Source organism: Callospermophilus lateralis, chromosome 6, assembly GCF_048772815.1.
Source record: "Callospermophilus lateralis isolate mCalLat2 chromosome 6, mCalLat2.hap1, whole genome shotgun sequence".
Lineage (NCBI taxonomy): Eukaryota > Metazoa > Chordata > Mammalia > Rodentia > Sciuridae > Callospermophilus > Callospermophilus lateralis.
Genome location: NC_135310.1, coordinates 18,025,093 through 18,040,835, shown reverse-complemented (window position 1 = coordinate 18,040,835; position 15,743 = coordinate 18,025,093).

Sequence of the window (15,743 nt, the reverse complement as noted above, 5' to 3'; positions counted from 1 at the left end):
TGCGGAGCCCGGGCCACACCAGGCGCACAGCCCAGCCCCTGTCCTGCGCCTCTGCTCTGTTCTTTATTTGTGGGGGATTAGGAGGACCTCAGACAGCCCAGGCAGGGCCGAATCATTATTTCTAAAAGTTAAGTGCCTCACAGTATTGCTTATTTAAGTCCCAATGTCATGGGAAAATGTTCCTAAATAAAAACCCACAGAAGGTGTATCAGGTGGAAACTCTCCAAGCACTGACCACGGGACAGGTGGATGCTGGGAGATGAGGTGCAGCTGGGGAGACAGGGTGCCCGGGGGGCGAGTCGTAAACAGGAGCAGAAGCCTCTCCAGGACTGTGTGGGAGGGAGTAGGGAGGCAGCTGTGGACGCCATTGCAGGCATCTTTAAGTGCCCACTGAGGACGCAGGCTGCTGTCTGCTGGAAGGGAGCTGCTGAGTGTTTTCAGGGGGAGGCCACACAGCCACCTGAGCCTGGTGCGCTGCTGTGGCAGGAGGTGCACTGGAAGGGGGGGGGCGGTGAGAGGCACTGAGGAGCGCTCCAGGGAGGCCCTGTGGGCCTGAGGACGCTGCCAGGAGGCAGGCAGGAGGAGGACCCTGCTTTCAGCAGAGTCAGAAGTCGAAGCCACCGCTAGGTCAAGAGCCTCGGGGAGCCGGAGGAGCGTGGAGGGACTGGGGTCAAGGTGAGGTCAGGGAAGGAGGGAGGGACAACATGGTGTGGCAAGGGGTCAGACGTCAGCTGCATGCGAGGTGTGGTCCAGGAAGCGTGTTGGAGAGGAAGCGGGCCCAGTGTGGGCAGCGTGTCCCCTCTGGTCCTCGCGTGGACACTGTTGGCTCACAGGTGGGAGAGTGAGGCCTTGGGGAGGAGGCGACTTACCCACAGTCCCAGGTGCAAGTGTGAGCCGAGTCCCAAGGACTGAAGCCCCAGACCGTCCCATCACGATGCTCCCGTCACGATGCTCCAGGGCAGCACAGGGTGGTGAGGGCCACACGGACATCCTCAATCACCTCTGTGAGTTGGACAGTGAGGCTGATGCTTAGGGGGAGGGGAAGCCCTAGGGACTTGGGACAGAGGTGACCTGGGAACAGCCACAGCAGGGAGGTGGCAGGCCGGTGTGGGGTGCGGGGAGACCCCAGAGGCCGCACATCTCCTCTGTAAGTACCATGGGTGCGGGTCACAGGGCCATCTACACAGCTCTGGGCATCCTGGTGCAGGAGGCCTGAGTGGCTTGCTCTGGGGTTGGGGACACGTGAGACCAGGTCATTCACAAGTGCAGAATTTTAGTTCTCATGTTCGGGGGGCCAGGATGCTCAGGATCGAGGTGTCATTCTCCAGAGAGTGCTTCTGACTTCCTCCCCTGGCGGAGGCAGAAGATCCAGCCGGCACACCTGATGCTCCATCACACCTGATGCTGGCCCACCCCCTCCTCCCCTCAGGTCAGGGGCAGCCTCGAGCTCTGGAGGGACTCGTGAAGCCTCCGCGGCTGGGCACCTCTCGTGAGGACTGCAGAGCTCCCGGGGACTTCCTCACAGCTTCGCGTCCCCTCCTCCTCCCCGCTGTGGGATGGGAGCAGCCCCAGACAGTCCCGAGCCACTCCCACACCGACAGGTCCTGAGGCTCCTCTCTCGTTTCCCTCCCAGACGACTTTGGCAAAGCCATCGTCCCCCCAACCCCATTCCCTCTGTCCTCTCTTGGTGCCCCAGTGCCAGCCTCCCGCCACCTGCTCCTGCTCACTGATGAGCCTGTCTGCGGCAGCCACTGCTGTGCATGGAGCCCTGGCCATGGTTCATGGGTCTCTGAGATTGGGTGATGGTCACTCCCCTTCCTAACCCTCCTCCCATTTCTGAGGCCCTGGTGGGGTCTCCCCTCAGGTCCCCAGGCATTGCCTTGGGGATTGGCAAGTTCTGGGCCACACTGCTGTCTTAAATCCCCCTGACACGGGACTCTCTGTGGACCCTCCATTCCACAGCCATCTGAGTCCCAGAGCCGTGACTTGATGAGCCTTGAGGGACCATCGCTAGGGACCACTGCTCTTCCCTGGTGCAGTGCCTTCCCCAGGGGGCAAAATACCTAAGGACAGTGGGAATCAGAGCCATCCACCTGTGTCTGCCTGGCGCCCAGCGAGGGGCTCAGAAAGTGGGGGTGGGGTGGGGAGGGGTGGGGGATGGCCCCCCCGGCTCATTCACACTTTGCCTCAGCGGCTCAGGAGCCCTGGCCCCTGACTGAGGATCCACAGCAGAGAAGCAGGACTAGTGGGCGGCCACCAAGGTGGATGGACTCTGGCCCACAGGATTGGTGGGAGGTAGGGGGCAGAGGAGCAGCCTGTCCACGTGCTCAGGATGGTCTCATGTAGCGCCTGTCACCTGGAAGGCAAGGCCTGTGATGTCGGCGTTCTTTGCTCTCAGAGACGGGACAGGGGACAGCTGGGGTGGAAGAAGGCATCGCGAGGAGTCGGAGCCCTCCCCTGTTGGTCACTGGGCAGCACGCCTTCACCTGGATCCAACCCACGAGCCTCAGGCGAGCACACCATCCCCGGTGCGTGCAGCCCCCACACTCTGCAGCTGCGGGACCACCTCGTCCACGTCCACATTTTGGGTTCTGGGTTGCATGTTCTGCACCTTGGATTGCAGGGTCAGCCACCACCCTTTCCAACCCCACAAGCTCAAGGTGCACAGTGGGCTTCTGGCTGACCCAAACCCCTGCTTCTCCTCCCCTGAGCTTCCAGAGCTGGTACGCCCCTCACAGACAACAGGCTCTCCCCCTGACTCTGGGCTCCAATGTCATTTGTGCTGACCTTGCCTCCCCAGGCTTGGCACCCCTGCAGGTGGATGGGCCCTCCGGGGACCCTTACTTCTTCCCCTTTGCTTTTCCTTCCTGACCATCCACATGACTGGCCATTTCTTCCCCTACCTAGACACGTTTAGACCAGCTGCCGGCCAGCTGAGGGTCCGTGTTTCAGACACTCCATCCTGGGGCCAATCGCTCCCCAGCATCGTCACCACAGGAGAGAGGTGCCGGGTGCTTGAAAGCCAGTCTGCCACGCAAGGGTGACACCAGTGGGCACGTGCTCCGGCTGCCTCCTCCTGACATAGGGATGCTTTGGTCAATGTCCAGCTGAGGGATTCTGTGGGACTGAAATGGCTGTTTTTTAATGTGTTGGTCTGCCTGAGGAGCTGTCCCAATGTAACTGTTATCCCAAAAAGTCCACCCTAAAAGTTCTTTCACAGAGAAACATATGGGGGCTGGGACATAGCTCAGTTGGTAGAGTGCCTGCCTCACATGCACAAGGCCCTGGGTTCCATCCTCAGCACCACCAAAAAAGTGAAATATACTTAGCCCGTGACCACACATGGTGCCTGTAGCCAGGCAAGGCCTGAAAGTGCTCCAAGGACACTCCACCCTGTCCCTCCTAGCCTGTGAGCTTCCCATCTCTCAAAGTTCTCAGACAGGTAACACACTGGGTAGAATATTCAAGAACAAAATCTTTAAAACTCAGCTTTATTTGTGCTACCTTATAAGCTTCGTAATACATTCTATCTGTATTTTTAAAATTAAATTTATTTTTAACTGATACATAAAAACAAAATCATGTACACATGCCTGAGAAAACCCAGACACAACGTGACACTTGTGAGATTGTGTGCCCCTGTGGCCTGAGCCACCTTCCTGGGTGCCAACATCAGTGTTCTCTCCCCTTGGTGGATGAGAAAACAGGCGCAGAGTTTACAGCTGCCAGCTGCGCGTGCCCACCTAGTGGAGCTTCTACCCAAACAAGGCGGCTCACATTGGGTCTGGATTTTCTCAGACAGTGAAAGCCTGCAAGGCCACAGTCCTGCTGACCGGGCACCCAGGGAGTCCCAGACTGCACCTGCCCCATCCAGTGGTCAGCGCTGCAGCAGGACCTGGTCTCCACCCCCCGGAACTGGAAACTGTGAGGACAACAGGCTTTTGCCAAGGACAGTGCTCACGGAAGCCTTCTCACTTCTGCGGCCTCCGTCTGCTCCTGCTCGCCTCAGCCCATGGCCAGAGCAGCTGGAGCAGGGCTCTTGTGGGTGACACGGCTCCAGGCCTTATTTTCACCATCTCCTTCTTCACCGACGACCATTAAAATAAAATCCTGTGCCAATCTGGAAAGTCCTCCTCCAGCTCCTCGTTCCTAAGTTAGGGCCTACTCCGTGTCTTCAGGGAATATTTCCCTGCTAGCCAAGCAGGGCATTGCCCACAAGAGGAGGTCGGGGGTCAGCTCCTAATCAAAGTCCATATATTGAAAAGGCACTCGTCTCTAACCCAGTACATGGTCACTGTCTGTGTCCAGTTCAGCAATTAAATATGGCAATTTATTGTGTTTTTTTTTTTTTTTTGGTGCTTAATCAGTTTATTCATCTTTATCAGTTCTTTTTAGTCATGTATAACATTTGGACTCACTGGGACATAATGATAAAATCATGGAATGGATTTTACTTTGATTCAGTCCGCAGTACTTTCCCTCCCCGTCTCTTCCTCCCACCTCTGTCCCCTTCCTGGACTCTGCTCATCTTCTGCCATGTGTTTACAGTTTTAAAGTCAGTGTCCAGTGCTGCAGTCTGCCTGGGCACGAATATCCGAGCCGCCACAAAGCCTTGTAGGTTCAAACACCAACTACTTTATTTCAACTCTTACCAGCACTGCATGCGTGCTTTTCCACCAACACCACCCACATGGCCTTCTCCCGGGACACACCACACACCAACCGGAAATCCCTCCTCCAGAAATCCCTCCTCTGGCACTTCCCCAACCAATGGGAACTCTCCGGGAATCCCTGCAAGAACTCCAAAGTAGCAGGTGCCCGAGGCAGCAAGAGCCACCCCATTGCCTGACAGTAAAGGTCAAATATACAATACAATCAATCCAGCATCACAGCAATTATATATAGCTTAACTCAAATCATCATCTCAATGGTTTCCTGGTGTCACCTTTCAAACATTCCCTCTGGCAAATGCCAGGAGTCATTCTGACCGGCCATGGCTCTCAACATCTCCCCCCTTCTGTTTAATTAAACAACAAGAAATGTGGCTTAGGAACCATGCCTGTTAGGTTGTCCAATACTACATATGGTCCTTACCCATCATCGAATGAGCTGACCTCAAGGCGTCAGCCTCCTGTCTTAGGTTGGTACCACTGCAATTGGATCATACCCGTCACTGACTACTGGTCCAGCATACAGTCATACTTGTGGATAGGCCTTTGCACCAGTGGGGGGGGGGGGTGAGGTTCTTTGCCTCACCTCTGTTGGCCCCCAAATTTGGCCTTGGTGCAAGTGGGGGGGTGAGGTTCTTTGCCTCACCTCTGTTGGCCCCCAATTTTAGACCATCACTAGCAGAAGGGAGGAGGATACAGAAATGCCAGGACACCAAGCCAATTGACAGCTCCTTTGGAAAAATTGTACCACCGGTGACACCATCAGCAAAGATACTCCAGCACTACCACAATTCGCTGCACCAACAGATAGTTCACAATGCATACAAGTGATACATAGTCCAGGCAAGTTCTGCAAGCAGTTCAAAGCGGAGGAATCTATTAATATGTCCATTTCCTCCCAAAGTAAATCGACTCCTTGATTGAGCATTACTTGTTGAGTTATTATTCATTGATGCATCAGTTTATATAGTTTGTTGTGATAAATATCCAGAAGCTGTAGTTTGGTTTTATCTTTGTCTTCACCGGCACTGGGATGAAGATAGGAATTCTGGCAATGATGGCTAAAAAAAAATTATGTAACATTCCAACTGGCACTAAAAGAAAGCAATTTTCTAAACAATTTAGTATCCTGAATAGAATTAGATATAATGAAAAGGAAAGGTGAAAGTAAACAAACAGATCTGTTAACCTCCTTGTTTGTTCACATATTAAAACAATCCTCAACTGCTGTTTACCCAATTTAAATTAAACCATTTAAATCACGTGAATAATAAAAATATTTGGATCCATTTTTTCATGAGCACTCTTCATATATGATATATGGACATACGCACATACAGACATACAACACAAAACACAAGTGTGCACACATAGCATACAACACATAAGACAACACAAAACACAAGTGTGTACACATAACATGCAACACATAAGACAATAGTAAAGGCCTTGTAGCTTTACACAGGTGAAATCTCCATTGCAATGTTTAAAAACTCCACAGTCAAAAAATAGAACTGATCAGAAAATCATTCACCTAGGTCGGTATGAGCTCAAAAAATAAAATAGAACTTCATGGCATGGGAAAAGGCAATAATAAAATAGATATTGAAAAAGTCATCCTGGTTACCACCTGGGTTTGATTCTTCTCTGGATATCACATCCTTTTTCCTGTAACTTCCATAATGGGTCTGACATACCCACAAGCAATCCCCAGGTTTTTCACATTTGAAATAGGCTTTAATGGTGTTCATTATTCATTAGCCTCCAGGTGTGGGAGAACCACTGTTGCAGATGTAAGAATAGCCAAGCTGGAGCTCTGGATATCAGCAGTTATGGATTTGAGTCAAATCATCTTCTTTTTGGTCTGTAGAAGTCGCTTTGGTTAGTCTCTCTGGAATCCAAATCCACTGCTGTTCTCCCTGTGGAAACACACAAACAGAACTCCGACTCCAATCACTGGGTCAGGACCTTTCCATTGTCCTGTTAGAATATGCTTCCAAAGTACCTTGGGTTTAAGTACATTTTTTGGACACATATGCCTTTCCACAGCACTAAGCCCTGATGAATCCAAATTTAAAAAGGTTAGAGTAAAAAGGTGTGGGTGTATGCTGGACCGGTAGTCAGTGACGGGTAAGATCCAATTGCAATGGTACCAACCTAAGACAGGAGGCTGACGCCTTGAGGTCAGCTCATCCGATGACGGGTAAGGACCATATGTAGTATTGGACAACCTAAGTCAGGCACGGTCCCTAAGCCACATGCTTATTGTTTAAACAGAGAGGGGGAGATGTTGAGAGCCACAGCCGAAGGGGCCCCAGCAAACTTTCAGCTGCCAGCAAACTTCCAGCTGCCAGCTGATGATTGGCTCACAGAGGCCCCAGCAAACTTCTAGCTGCCAACTGATTGGCTCTTCTGCGGTGATGCTCATTGGGCTGTTTCCCCTCCCTTTCAGACCACGGAGCTGCTCATTGGGGGACTTTTTTTGCCTCCGCCCACATGACCCAGCCAATCAGCTCAAGGGCAGGAGGAGTGGGGGAGGTGGAGAGGCTTGTGGGAAGAGGGTGGTGGCAGTTGGGCTCTGAAGGTTTTTCCTGAAGAGCTGTGTGGTTTGGTGTGTGGTTCTAAAAATAAAGTTCCTTTCTTTTGACAAGTGGCTCCTGAATTGTGCCCCAGTTGGGGACAGTGAGAACCAAATTCCTGCTGCTTCTTGAGACTGGATGATGGTCTGGGGACAAAGGAGGGCAGGATGCCTGAGCAGAGAGAGAAGGGAGGGCCAAGTGGAGACCCAGGAGCCCAGGCTGACTGATGCGAGGGAGCTCTGGCCATCTCCACCCAGAGCTGCCTCCAGGTGAGGGCTGCGTCCCTGGACAGAAGCACACAGCACAGTGGACAATGCCCTGAGCCAGCCGGTTAGGACCAAGGGCAGGCGCCCATCTGTGCTCACCCATCCATGCTCGCATACACGTGCATCTGGGGGCCAGCATGAGCCCGTGGCATCAGGTGCTCTCGGGTTCCTGTGTCCCTGGGCTTGTTGAAGGGAAAGAACAGCAGGCAGTTAGTCTAGGCAGAGGACACTTACATAATCTGCAAGTACAAGGAAAATTGGGGTGGAAATTTTACCTTGGATGGAAAGTCCCCCTGCAGACTGCTGAATGTTCCCGGGCAACGTGTGTGGAGGCGGTACCAGCGCTGGCTTCAGTCCCTTCTTCCCTGAAACCCTGCAAGCCCACCCTAAACTCCAGGCCACCAGAGCCACACAGGAGAACATGAAAACAGATAAAGAGCCAGAGTGGAGGCCTGGGAAGGGGACCTGCGGTGGCGACCTCCAGTCGGAGGAGGGTGTAGGCTTTGGGTCACTCCAGCCTGCCCACGAAGTGGACGTGTGGCCAGAGCATCCCAGAGGAGGCTCCTGCTGAGCAGGCCTGGACCAGCCGCTCAAAGTGCCTGGGCCAGTAGGATCCAACCCCAGTAACCTGTGCAGCTGCAGCCTGTGCCCAGCCAGGACCCCTTGTTCCTCTGTCCTGGGGGCTCCTATTCACTGGGTGCTGGCTGCCAGGCTGCTGAGTGCTTCTTGTCCTGTAGATCCCAGGCCTCACTTGTTCCTGAGCTGGCATCACTGACCATGGGCAGCTGCCTGCAGAATAGTCACTTTATGCCCTGTTGTGTCCCCAAATGCTGAGTGGCTGCATTTGGAGATGGGCCTCTGGGAGTGTAATAAGAAGAAATGAGGCCAGGAGGATGGGATCCTTAGAAGAGGAGACACCAGATAGCTAGCCCATGGCATCCTCCTGCATGTGGGCAAAGGCCAGACTCTGAGGACCGATGAGGAGGACCACTGTGAGCCAGGGAGAAAGGCCCCCCAGGAGCCAGCCAGCCCCCTGATGGCAGACTTCCAGCCCCCAGAGCCTGGAGCCACGCAGCCTGGAGCTCCTGCAGCAGCCCTCGCTGACCGGCACACACCCTCCCTGTGACCGACAGGCAGAAAGGGACTTTGCATTACCGTCACCACCAGGTCCTGAGGTCCAGACAGATGGAGTGCTCTCCTAGTCCTGGCTCTGAGTGGGGATGGTCCCAGCTCATGGGAACCCTGGGCAAATTCCTCCTGGCCTCAGGAGCCATCGGGCACCAGGCCTCCTCTGGAAGTTCTCTTGACCAGGTGGCCCCCGTGACTGCTCCATGTGGGGTGTTCTGAAGCACATTTTGGGAGTGCTGGTCTCATCACCCAATTGCTCTATTAGTTTCTCAGTCCTTTCCTGTTGCTGTAACTGAATACCACAGACTGGGTGACTGAACAGAGGTTGAAGTTCCTTGGGGTTTAGGGACTGGAAGTCCAAGAGCTGAGGCTGGCTCCTACCCAGCCTCTGGCCAGACCCCATGCTGCTCCAGGCAAAGTGGGAAGGAGGAAAGAAGGTAGGTGTTGGAAGACAGGCAGGGCAGGCACTCAGGGGGACCGCTCTCAGGATACCTGCCCCTCCCTTGGGACCTGCGTTGATCTGTGACCTCTCACCTCTTCTGGGCTCTGTCACCCCTCAGCACTGCCCCTTGTAAATCCAATTCCAACTTAGTCTAGGGGACAGATGGCATCTGAGCCCAGCAGTTCTTCCTTGGTGGTGCTCATTCTGTCTTGGATGTGCTGCGTATCCTGCAAAAATAGCACGGAGCCCAGCCAGTGTGTGTTCAAGAGAAAGTTGCAGAATTCATAAGGAAGGGCAGAAAGAAGGATGCCCTGTGCATACCTGTGAGGCGACTGCAGTCGTCTTGGGAACTGCATCCAGGAACTGCATCCAGGGGAGTGTTGAGTGAAACCGAGGCAGGGCTGCAGGCCTCTCCAGGCAGGCAGAAGACGCGGCACGCTGGAGCCCTGTGGGCTTCCTGGCCCCCGTGGTGTGCCTCCACGGGTCCTCTGCCCTGCTGCTGAGAGAGGTTCCCCCTGCCTCTAGAATGTTCTAGGGCTGGAGAGACTCAGTGATACTGAGTGATGAAAATTCCTTAGAGAAACCACAAGGATTATTGACAAACAATTGTGACAGCAGAGAATGGAAAAAATGCATAGCTCCAAAGAGTGCCTGGTGTCCACCAATGACCACAAAACCCAAAACCTGATTCTTGCTCTTGAGTTGTGACTGGCCCACTGATGGCTTCTGGACCTCAGAAAGTGTCCTACCACCTAACAGAAACAGCATGGCCACAGTTCCCGCTGGACAGAACACTTGACCAGGCAGGACCCCTCGTGAGGGGGGGCAGTGCCCTTTACCACCAAGCGCTGACTAAGGAGGCTCGCACGCGGCCCCGTATGGAGCAGGGACTGTGGACAGAGAAGGGGACAGCTCCCGAGTGGCACTTCTTTCTGGAGGAAGGAGGCATTCAGGAAGCAGGTACAAAATTACAAGCACTTTAATGCACAGTCAAGACTGGAGGACTCTGGTGGGACAGGAGCCTGGGTGCCTGAGTGTCCTGTGAAGAGTGCCAGTGTCCCTAGGGGCTGCAGGAAGCCACGGGCAGGGCAAGTCTGGCTGGGGGCGGGTGCGCCACCCTACTCCATCCTGAAGTGGGTGAGACCCTGCCCCACTGGGCCTCTGCAAGACTCTTCCTGGCCTTGGAGGGCCTGGTGAACGGGTGTGTGTCCAGGCTGTGCTCCATCTGGAGACCACCCCACCATCAGGGGCGCCATGGCCATGGATCCCAGCAGTTACAGCTCGACGAGAAAAAAACAGTGGGTCTGAGAAGTTTTAGGGAGATGAAACTGACGGGCACCTGGTGAGCTGGAGCTGAGGCTGGGCGCTGCGGGAGGGAGGCCGTGTTGAGGAGCAGGCTCGGTGCCTAGGGTTAGGGTTAGGGTTAGGGTAGGGAGAGCAGGTTTGCAGTGAGTGAGCCGCGCAGCGCCCAGCAGCACCCCCACCTGGTGACCCTCACCTGTGGACGTGCTCTTTCCACTGCCATGTCTGTGTCCTTGCTCCACAGGAAACCGCTTTGCCAAGGCCACCGACACAGCCGTCTCTCTGCACAGTGGCCATGCGGTGACCTGGCAGTGCTCGGCTCCACTGGCCATCTTCCTGACCTGTGTCCCCAGGCTACCTGGGTTTTCTCGTGTGTCTACCTTTTCTCCTCTTGGCAGGCCCGTCCTGTCTGTGCATGGACACAACTGTTCCCGGGCTCCGCCCCTGCACTAGCCTCTCTCGCAGGCTCACTCAAATGGCCTCTGTCACCACGCGCACACCCGGTGCTCCCCACGGTCTCCACCAGATGGCCTTTCCTGGGGGACCCCTTACTGGGCACTGCCACCTGCAGACCCGTGCTGGACCTGCTGCCAGGCCCTTGCAAAGTCCGAAGGCAGCACGTGCAGCCTTCCTGAAGTCCTCTGGACCTGTGGGCACTCCCTGTGCGGCAGGCCTGGCCCCTGGGCTGTTTGAGGCACCATCTCCGATTCTCTGAACCTGCTCACTCTGCCTTTCTCCCATCCCTGCTGCGCCCGGGCACCCTCGTTGTCACCCAAGACAGAACTCTGCCTCCTCCTCAGGGAGTTCTCGTGGCTCTGCCTGGTTCCCCAGCACCGTAGCAGACTGGCTCGGCCCGTCCTGTCGCTTGAAGGGGCCTCGGCGGAGCCCATAGCTCTGCTGTGCTCCAGAGCTAGATGCCAATCAAACAAGACACGATTCAACGAGAACAGACGTGACGGGGCACATGAGCCTCAGACGCCTGACTGCCAGTTGAGGACCGAGGCTTTCTCTCGGGGGCTCACGGGGCTCACTTGTTTCTTGGGCAGACTTACCCCAGGTGTCCCCAAGGGTGTCTGGCTGCCTCTTCAGAGGGCAAGCCCTTCAGGACGGCTTCAGTGACAACCTACTGCCAAGTCCCTGGGTCTGTGTCATTCCTGTCCACTCTAAGTCCACAGCAGCTGTGGTCAGGAGGACGCCCATGTCTTTCCCGAAGGGTTTTGGAGGGTTCGGTGACTGTCCGCTGGCCCCCCCAGCCTTAGGCCTGTGGCAAGGCAGCCCACCATGGCAGGCGTGGGGGGGGCACAGCCAGGACCCCCCGCCAGGAAGCAGAGGGAGAGAGGGAGAGAGGGGTTTCCCCAGGGCCCTTGAGGGCACACCCTGGTACCTGAGGACCCCCTCAAGGCCACCTCCTCGAGGTTCCTCCCACTGGGGCCAGCCAGGAGCAAGCCTTCAATACACAGCCTCAGGAGACTCCCAGCCTCCAAACTAGCCCCCCTGAGTGTGCCTGAGACAGCACCTGTCAATCACCTGCAGAGTTCCTCCTACGGCACCTGTCAACAGCAGTGCGTGCGCTCCAAGCACACCCACAGGAGTGACCTCGCGTGGCAGAGCAACGGGAAGGAAGTCCTCAGGGACGTTGGCTCATGACTCCCTGAGCAGCCACGGTGATTTGGGAACCAAGACGGGGGACTCTGCTGTCTTCAGGAGGGTCCCTCGCCCCTTACCCGGCACTTCCTGTACCCCTCGTCTAGTCCTTCACCTCCCTTCCCTTACAGAACACTGTCTGACCATGAGGACAGACGGGCCAGCTTGGTCTGTGCCCTCATGTGACAGCCCTGCAGAGGGGTCTGTCCTACGTGTCCAACATTCAGCTGACAGGTAAACGTGGGCCTCTTCCCACACCTGTCACCCTCAGGGGAATCTGTGAGCTTGGACCTCAGGCTCAGTGGCCGCAGAGGCCGATGTGGCAGGGCTCATGCGGGGGAGTCTCTTAAGTGCTCAGAAGTAGAGACTCCAGGGGTCGGAGGCCAATCCACATGGGAGTGTCCCTTGGCCATGGCCCCGTCCTGTTGTTCATGATGCCGACTGACACACAGCTCAGAGCCTCCAGGCTGCTCTGTCCCCTCCAGGTCTTCATCCAGGAACTGTGCACACGGCCTCCCGTGCCACCCTGGGTTGGGAACAAGGACAGCAGGGAGGGGAAGGCTGGTGGCAGCCCGGCCTCTCTCTGGGCCTCCACCGCCCACCTCACCACATGCTGAGCTAGGTGGGTGCCCAGGAGGACTTTGGCACTTTCTGCAGGACTTCCAGCGTGACTCCAGGGGGCTCTCCCACCATGACCTGGACCTGGACCAGAAGGGCCGGAGCTGGGCGTGGATCTCCCCCCATTCCCAGGAGGGAACCACAGTTGGCATGGACCCGTAGTTGGAGGAGGTCAGGCCCTGGCCAGCTGCTCTCCACTTCTGGAATCTGGCACCGGACATACATCATGCCCGTCCTGTCCAGGCTGGACACAGAATTCGTGGGGGAGCCCCAGTGTTAGAGAGTGATGGGTGTGGATACGTGAGAGGGAGGGGGCGGGTAAAGGGCTGTCCTGCCAGGGCCACAGCCGCTTCCCAGGGCACAGGTGCTCAGAGGGCAGGCGAGGGCTCCTGCCCAGGCCTGGGAAGTGGGGGAAGGGTCGTGACAAGAAGCCAGCTCAGGGAGGGGCTGGGTGGTGCCCACAGGTGGCTGGCATTCTGGTGGGTACAGGCCTCGTCCCCTGTCAGCAGGAGCTTCAGAGTGGCCTGCTTCCCTGACCCTCACAAGCCTCAGCTGCAGGGCAGCCATCAGGGCACCACAGCCCCGCGGTGGGGAGGAGGCCGGGGGTGCGGTGCCCAGAGGGCCTGCCAGGTGCTAGGGGCTGTGGCCGACCTTCCTCCTGACCCGGAGCTCTTTCATGGTGTCTCTGTTAAGTGTCTCCTCGTTACTGTGATGAGTCTGTTTAAAGTGCATCTTACGTCTACAAGTTTTGTGCGCTCAGGGAAGACAGTCCGTGTCCTTCCTCCCGCGTCCACTCCTGACTCTGGCGGGGCATGGATCCACCTTCAGAGTGCCCTTGTCCACCCTTGCTTTCAACAGGCTGCTTCGCAATCCTTGTTTCCATGGATGGGCAGCTGATCACCGTTGCCATCCCGTCGGTGGCCAGCGCAGCTCTGTTCTGACGGTGAAAGCTCCCGGGAAAGTCAGGAAGCACCAGGACACCGTGGAAATGCAGCGGAGATGCCCTTTCTCGCCGGATTCTGAGCACAGGGATGCTCTTCGGGAGGTTGCTCCACACCACCAGGAGCCACGGCTCATTTCAGGGCATGTTCTCTGGCTGGTGGGTTGGGTTGGGGTGCTGTCGACCCTTCCCTTCCAGGTAGGACCACAGCAAAGAACACCCAGAAATGCTCTGAGAGGGAAGGGATCCTGTCAGCCGGCTTCACGTCACCAAGTAATGAGCACACCCGGGGGTCGCGTCCGGTTGGCCTGACACTGCAGACACCCCTCTCCGCGTCTGTGCGAGTCCAACCCAGGCTCACGCGTTGCTCATCACTGGTGAAAAGAAGAAGAGAGAAAACATGAGTCTGGGAGTGGACGAAGGCTGCTGCTACTGGAGAAACCGGGAACTCTGGCGCTTACCTTCCGGGTGTTCTCTGGGCACCATGAGAGTTGGTGGAAGGTCCGCTCCCAGAAGCCACCTCCAGGTGCACAGCCGAGTGGCAGCACCCCACCAGGCAGGTGGGGCTCTCGGGGGCTCTGGAGTTTTTAATCTATTGTCCACAGAGACCAGCAGCACACCCCTGGGAAAGGGCTGGGGTGGGGCGTCCCTGAATGTCCCAAATGGGGGCGACTTACCCAGACCCCGGCTACACTTGAACCACCACTGAGCTGTGTGGGGTTAGGACCTGGAGGGCCCAGGCCCGGGAGCCACGGTTTGTGGTTTGTGTACCTGGTCTTCCCACAAAGAAAAAAATGCCCCCTTTCTCTGGCGATGAGGCGTGGTCAGCAGGGAGAAACCAAACTCGGGAAAGCAATTTCCACGTCTTCATCTTGTAAAACGTCTTCTGAGACAGCTTAAAAAAGAAGTGAGCTTCAGAGTTGCTGCACACAACCCCCCTGAGGGTTGAGGAATTTCACCAAATGCAACCGAGGGACCTGGACTCTGTGCTGGAGGACGTCTCCGCTGGGCGGCCCTGGACTGTGCTGCCCCAGTGAGGCACAATCTGGCAAAGAGCACTGAGCTCCTGGGACCCCAGACAGCCACGCCGTCCCCACCCAACCCCACACCCTGCCCCAGGCCCCCGAACGCTTTTCCGTTTCCTGAGGCTGCTGGCCTCAGAGACCCGAAGGCTTTATTTGGATGGGGTTTTGGTTGGCGACCTCAGGAATCCTCATCTCACCTGTAGCTTGAAGGACCATGTACGCAGGGATGTGTGCAGGAGCTGATGCCTGGTGCCCAGGGAGCCACACGCACAGAGCCACACGCACAGGCACCCTGTGACTCACTGTGTGTCCCGAGGGCAGGTAAAGGCCCCTGCACTGAGGCTGCAGACCCTTCTGCTTGCTGGTCAGCTCGCTCACCTGCACAGGATGAGTGGTCAGCATCTGCAGCAGGCCAGTCCCTGCTCAGGGCACCCTGCACACTTACTGCTTCAGTGTGAGCTACGGTGCCCAGCCCCTGCACGGGGACAGAGAACCCCCAGGACAGAAAACATGGAGTGTTCCAGGTGGGGCCTTTGGAAACCACCAAGTGTCCTGCTTCCCGTACCCGGGCACCATCGTGTGAGTGCAAAGGAGGGTGCTCAGGGGCAGGTGGATGGCTCCAGTTCTTCTTCTACAGGGAAGGAAGGGCCTCAGGATGGGCCCTGCCCTCATGACCTCACCTGCCCCACGTTACCTCCCAAAGGCCCAGGGCCATGGTGCTGGGAGTCAGGGCTTTAACAGAAATTGGAACCAGCTTTTTCACTTCACCCCAAGGGCAGCAAGCCCCCAGCTGCCCGCCAGAGCAGCCCATTCAGGGTGGAAGGGCTTCGTGGGGCATGCCGCTTATACCATTTTTATGAAAGAGAACACAAAACCATAAATGCAGACTTAGGTACATAGATGGATATTTATTTAGAATAAGAAAAAATTATAATAAACATGTAAGCATCATGTAATTATAATAAACACTAATAGCATCTTCTCATCAGTTCATGTGCCTCTGAGATGCCTTTCCCTTTAATTCTCGTCTGCACGTCCCTTGGTCGGCTGGCCCCGTGGAAGACCTGTAGAAAGGCTGGGAAGGGAATCTTGTTTCGCCCGAGGTATGCGATCAAAGTTGATTTTTGTT